The sequence below is a fragment of the Arachis hypogaea genome, chromosome 16 (genome assembly GCF_003086295.3).
Source record: "Arachis hypogaea cultivar Tifrunner chromosome 16, arahy.Tifrunner.gnm2.J5K5, whole genome shotgun sequence".
NCBI lineage: Eukaryota > Viridiplantae > Streptophyta > Magnoliopsida > Fabales > Fabaceae > Arachis > Arachis hypogaea.
In genome coordinates, this window is record NC_092051.1 from 82,945,622 (window position 1) to 82,952,600 (window position 6,979).

The 6,979-nt window shown below is 41.7% G+C and overlaps 1 non-coding gene across 1 annotated transcript; it reads left to right on the forward strand.

Annotated features, from left to right (window-relative positions):
* Positions 1-6,210: 6,210 nt before the first annotated feature.
* Positions 6,211-6,317, forward strand: LOC112761217 (small nucleolar RNA R71). Its single transcript, XR_003181623.1, has one exon. It is a non-coding gene; the product is annotated as a small nucleolar RNA R71 (small nucleolar RNA).
* The last annotated feature ends 662 nt before the right edge of the window (positions 6,318-6,979 follow it).

A 6,979-nucleotide genomic window follows, 5' to 3' on the forward strand; every position in this document is an offset into this window, starting at 1 on the left:
TAATGTAGTTAACGTGACTCTTAACGTGGCCAATTGGGCTTAGTCCAACGTTAGTGACAAAGGTGAGTGTCACTAACGTTTTCTTTGTCTTCCTTTCCACGTTAGAGTTCATGTTAACTGAGTTAACGTGACTCTTAATGTGGCTAATTGCCAATTTGGAGCGTTAGTGGTATCCACTTTTACCACTATCGCTGGAGCTCCCTTGCTCTCCACGTTAACTACCACGTTGATGTAGTTAACGTGGCAATTAACGTGAGCCATGATGGTTTCGAAGGCGTTATTGGCAATCACTTTTCTTATTAACGTTGTAAGTTTATTCCCATTCCACGTTAGTGGTCACGTTAATTAGATTAATGTGGCTGCTAATGTGGTTCTTCCTTGCTTCCTTTGTCCTGAAATCAAGCGAATAAAGTGTATCAAAACTCTAATCCAAGTTATGAGACATGCATTATCCAATTTGACATTCAATTCATGCATAATTCTCATAAAATCATATAAAATTCACAATGTTTGCTTTAATCAAGATGTAAGTGATTATCTACCCAAAACTTGCTTATTAACTAAGAAAATGCATGAAACTATCCTAAAACAGTAAAGAAAAGGTCAGTGAAACTGGCCAAAATGCCCTGGCATCACAACACCAAACTTAAAGCTTGCTTGTCCCTAAGCAAGTACTGGAACGTGAGAATGATGAATGAACTGACAAGAGAAATGAGTCATTATTGTGGAAGTCATATCCTTGGTTTTATGGGGTTTCTTGCATAGCAACTTAGGTTCATTCCTTCATTGGCTTTTAGACCTTTACCATGCCCTGGAATACTCACTTGATTACACCCTATGAGACTTTTATTCATTGATCCCTTTGTCTTTTCAAGGTTGGATTGTGTTCTTTAGACTAGGTGCTCTGTAAGGGGGCGACTCTTTAATATAAGCTTTCAGCCAGCACTCCCGAACCAGTTGGTTCAAGGTGCTAGGTGTTAAGACACCCCTAAGGACTTACTCCCTCAAGTCTCTTTCCCCCATACATTCACACCACAGGCACATGATTTGTTATTTTTATTCTTGAGACCTTGGTGTCCAACACCTCTTTGGGTTACTAAGTCCTCTGTAGCAAGGGTTACTCTTGATAGTGGACTTTCAGCTGATAATCCCGGGTTAGTTAACCCAAGTTACCAAGTGATAAGGCACCCCTGAGAGCTTATTCATCCAAGTATATCCTTTGCACAGGAGCACCACAGACACATTCCTTAAGATTCAACCCTTGGTGCCTAGCCTTATTTCTTACTCTTTTTCTTTATTTCTCAACTTTCATATTTTTTCTTTCCCATTTTCTTATTAGGATCTTGTTGTTTAGCTAGTCTCATGGGGTGTGTTTCAAGCATATGATTCAGGACAGATAGTTGCCTTCCTACCTTGTTGGTGAACCAACTTAGCTAAGTAATTATTATACCACAAGCTTAAGAACTTACTCCACAATTTGAACATCACTATGGTCTTTCATAACATCTCTTTTTATTTGACATAAAGGACAAGCATACAAGTAAGCAAGGTGAGAATGCAGTAGTGACATTAGACTACCAAGCATAGACCTAAGCAATGAAAACATAAAGGCAGAATTTAAAATCCTAAACTACCATGGAAACATGTTCTATTTCATACATGATTTTCCTTATTTAAAACTTGAAAAAGATGGGACAAAGAGGGAACTCCACCACCTTTTACTCACGGGGGTGCTCATGTTCTTTCTCTTGTTTGTCCTCTTTGTGTTTTTCTTGAGTGGTTGAACCCCCACCTCCCTTGCTTTTTCTAATCAGCTTTTTCCAGAAGCCAGCATCTTCCATCTTCTTTTTCAATGTTTCCTTCTGCTGTTTCACCTTCCTTTCCTCTTGTTCTGTTAGATCTTTTTGGACTGCATCATACCTAGGGATTGCAGAGTGCAGATTGTGCATATGCCCAGACATATAGTTCAACTTGGCTTGAGTGTTTATGTTAAACTCTTCCCTATGTAGTTGCCATCCTTCATTAAGCACGCTGAACTCATTGCATGCCTTCATCTGAGCTAGCTGATGTTGGTTGAGTTCTTGAAGGCGTTTGTCTTGACGCTCTTGCCTTTCAGTCACTTGATTGATGGCTTGAGTGAGCTGGGAGTAGTGTTCCATTTGCTGTTTCTGCCACTCCCCTTGTTGATTCATCCAATTAGAAAGGAGATCTTCTTGACGATCTATCCTTTGGGCTTGAATGTGCAGTTGTTGTTCTTGTCCCTCCATATAACTCCTTGCTAGCTCCTCAATGGCTCCGTGAATGTGACTCAAGTTTATGTTGGTTGGATCATAGTACTCTTCTTGCTGGTATTCTTCTTGATGAGATTCTTCTCAGTGAGGTCCTTCTTGTGATGTTCTTTTTCCTATTTGAGGCCTTCTTTGTTGTTGGGTGGGTGCAACATAAGTTATACGCTGTAGCGTAACTAACCTCCCAGGGTTTACCCAATTTGGATTGCTGTCCTCGAAGACTACCTTGGCTTTCATACACAGTCTAAGGATGGTGTTGGGGTACCAAAGTCTAGCACCCGGATCATTCTTCTCGGCTGACTCTTGAATCCCCTCAGCTATAATTTCGTACACATTGATGCCTCCACCCTTTATTAAGCAATGTACCATAGTAGCTCGGGTAGTGTTAACCTCAGAATTGTTCGCGGCTGGGAGGATAGATCTCTTCACGAGCTTAAACCATCCTTTGGCTTCCGGGATGAGGTCTCCTCTTCTGATGAACCGGGGTCTCCTATCCGAATACCTTTCCCAGTCTGATCCTATAACACACATATCGTTCACAATTTCTTCAAGTTCATCATTGTCGGGGCCATTACTTATTCTTACATGATAACTGGGCTCATCAAAATGTGGCGATTTCAGCTGAAGAATCCTTGTTATGGTATTGGGGCTAAAGTCCACCTCTGTTCTTCTCACATAACTTTAGAAGGTGGGGGCCTTGGTTTTGTCTTCTCTGACCACATTTGCATAGAACTATTTGATGAAGTTTGCATTTATCTTTGCTTCTGGGTTCGTGAGCTTTTGCCAACCCCTTTGTTCAATCTTCTCTCGAATTTGTGGGCACTCATCCTCGTTGAACTGGAATGTTAACTCAGGCAATATCTTTTTGAGCTTTATCCGTTCAAATTCGAGTTCATGGAATGCAGTTTTGAATCTCCCTTCATCGAAAGGGATGCTCTCCATCGGTTCCTTCCTCTTTTGCCTCTTGGAGCTCGATGATGCCATGAGTAGGAGTTGATATGTGAGGGTGGGGAGTGTGTCTTTGATGGGGTAAAAGGAGTTGGGTGCCGAAAGTGGGAAATGTAAAGGATGAAAATTGGAATGTGAAAGGAGTATAGAATAAGGACCTCTTATATAGAGAAGTGGTGAGTAAATGAAAGGTGTGGATTGAATGTGTAAGCCTATGATGAACGGATGGGGTTTAGCATGGGATGGGCACAAGGATCATAACTTTTATGATGGGGTTGGTTCAGTTTCCAAGCGTGTTCTTCTTCCAATGTTGCATGGCAACATTTCCCAATACATTCCCCTTTGACACATGTGTATAGTCCCCTCCTTTTGAAATGGCCGAAACCTCCTCCTTCAGTTGTCCCATCAATTCTCCTACACAATAAAAGAAATGTGATTAATAAATTTGTGGATAGTGGCGGCAAAATTTAAAAGGAAAGAATAACTACTTTTTAAAATTTTTGTTTCTAAATGGTAAGTGCTTATTCATGAATACAAACCAACTGACTAATTAACTGTCCATGTATGCAACATTGGTGACACTAAACTTAGTTTGTGGCACTGTGGTGTAAAAAGATTTGTTCAAGGTGCTAAGAGTGACATGATTTTTATGTCCTCTTAGTGTTCCTTGAACACCAAACTTGTTCTTCACTATGTGCTGCATAAAAAGATTCATTCAAGTATGTGTCAAAGTTGATTTAGAATTCATGAGCCTTGCGTTATTAACTACTTTAAAAGCATATAAAACATGGGTTGCCTCCCATGAAGCGCTTCTTTAGCATCACTAGCTTGACATTCTGACTTTGTCAGGGTGGTTGGTAATGCTTCAGATCTTCTCCCCTCGCAGTAAACCTATCTCCATTGGCTTCATCAAGAATCTCCACATGCTTTAAGGAGAGGATTCTGTTGATGGTGAAAACTTTAGGTAGCTGAGATGGGATGGTGGGGAGATGAGATGGGATAACTGGGAAATAAGCTGAGATCACTTTATCCCCTGGAGAGAAATCCTCTGTAGGGATCTTCTTGTTCCTCCACCTCCTTGGTGCCTTCTTCTTTGTTTCTTTTACTGTTGTCCTGCTCTTTGTGGCCTCTTTTTCCAATGAAATTTTGTTGCTGGTCTCATATGACTCTGATGGTTTAGGCTCCTCTTGGTTCTCTTTTAGCTGTGACACCTCCTGACTATTTTGCTCAGCAACCAAAGGAATTCCCAGGTGTACAGTTTGTGCTTCAGTGCTTGTTTCTTCCACCAATGCTTTGTTGGGATCTTCCTTTGGTTCCTTGTTTTCTTGATCTGCTTCTTGTGAGGGTTTGAGATATTGAAAGTAAGTTGTTCATCATGTATCCTCAGTATTAGCTCTCCTCGCTCCACATCTATAAGCGCTCGGGCTGTAGCTAGGAATGGTCTTCCCAATATGATTGGGTGAAGGTGACTCTCTTCCATTCCAATATGACAAAGTCTGTGGGAAGGAAGTAGTTCCCAACTTTTACTAACACGTTTTCAACCACTCCTACTGCTTGTTTTTGAGTTTTGTCAGCCAGCCTGATGACTACGTCTGTGGGCATTAGCTCATTGATCTGCAGCTTTTTCATAAGGGATAAAGGCATTAAGTTGATGCTTGCTCCCAGGTCACATAGTCCTTTGTCAAACATTGTTTCTCCTATGGCACAGGGGATATGAAAACTCCCTGGTTCCTTCATTTTTGTAGGCAACTTTAGTTGAATGAGTGCACTGCACTCCTTATTCATCACTATTGTTTGTCCTCCTTTGAGTGAGCTTTTCCTGGTCAGCAGCTCTTTCATATACTTAATGTACGAGGGCATTTATTGGAGAGCCTTGATGAATGGTATGTTTACATGGAGAGATGCAAACATATCAAGGAACTTTGAGTATATTCTCTTTTCCACACCACCGTTGAGTCTTTGGGGAAAAAGGTGCATAGAGTTTCAGCATTTTCTTCTGTGAAATTTTGGTTTCTTGGTGACCCTCTTCCTGCTTCTCTGCTGAAGTATCTCCAGAGTGTTCGAAGTGTTTGTTCAGCTCTTCCTCAGTCCCCTTACCACTTTTAGTGACCATCTTGCAGTCTTCCCATCTTACTTTCTTTGCTTCTCCTCTCGGGTTTTTCTCTGTGTCACTTGGGAAGCTGTTAGTAGGTTTGGGAATCCTCTCAGAGAGGTATCCCACTTGAAATTCTAGCCTCTTAATGGTGTCTCCCTGGTTTTTGATATTAGCTCGCACCTCCTCCTTGAACACCTTGTTCTCTTAGAGTTCCTTACATATGCCTTCAAGTAGGGTCTCAATCCTTGAGAGTCTATCTTCCGATAATGGTGAGTTGAGATTGGAGGGATGAGAAGGGCCATTTTGGCTTTGGTATAGATGTTGAGATGTGTTGTTAGGTGGGTGCTGATATGATCTCTGTGTGGAATATTGATAAGCTGCATTGTTGTTGGGGTTGTGACGTCTCTGATCTTGGCCTTGATCTTGTTAATTTCCCCACCCAAAGTTTGGGTGGTTCCTCCAACCAGGATTGTAAGTTTTGGAGTAAGGATCATGGTTTTGCCTAGATGAATTTCCAATGTAGTTGGCTTCTTCCTGATCACCCTCTGCCTCTGTATTCACTCCTTCTTGAGCTGATGATGAGGCAGTGATTGCTGCTACTTGATTCCTCTCCATCTTCTTGGTAAGGTCAGCCAACTGCTTGGTGATCATCTTGTTTTGGGCCAGCAGTGCATCCACATTGTTCAGCTCCATTACTCCTCTAGTGTTGCCTCTTTCAGAAGCATAGAAGTAGTCATTCTCAGCTACAGTCTCAATGACATCTATGGCTTCTTCAATGGTCTTCTTCTTGTTCAGAGATCCCCGAATGAGTGGTCTACTGCCTTCTTTGATTCATAAGAAAGACCTTCATAGAAAATGTGTAACTGCACCCATTAATTGAACATATCTGGCGGGCACCTTCTTGTCAAGTCCTTAAACCTCTCCCATGCTTCATAGAGAGTTTCACCATCTTGTTGCCTGAAGGTTTGTACCTCAGCTCTCAACCTGTTGATCCTTTGAGGAGGATAGAATCTTGCCAAGAATTTGTTCACCACATCTTCCCAGGTTGTTAAACTCTCCTTCGGGAAGGATTCTAGCCATTTAAATGCTTTGTCCTTGAGTGAGAATGGAAACAGAAGCAATCTGTAGGTGTCAGGATGAACACCATTAGACTTCACAGTATCACATATCCTCAAGAATGTGGTGAGATGTTGATTGGGGTCTTCTTGGATACTTCCTCCGAGTGAACAGTTGTTCTGAACGAGGGTGATGAGCTGTGGCTTTAGTTCAAAGTTATTGGCACATACGGTTGGCTTTTGGATGCTACTTCCACAGTTTCCTGGGTTTGGATTTATGTAAGATCCCAGAACCCTTCTCTCTTGTCCCGCATGATGCACTGGAACTTCTCTGCCATGGTTGTGAGCCTCTTCTTTATGATGGTTCTCCATATTCTCATCCATGTCTGGTTCAAAATACTCCTCCTCTTCCTCAGCACTAACGATTCTCTTTCCTCTTGCTTCCCTCCTTAGTCTAAGGAAGGTTCTCTCAGGTTCAGAATCAAAGGAAGTTGAAGCCCCGCTTCTTCTACCTGTAATACAAACAAAAGGCACAAGCAAGAAAGAGATGAATGCAGGAAGTATTCTTGTCAAAAATGCTGTTAGTGTGAGTG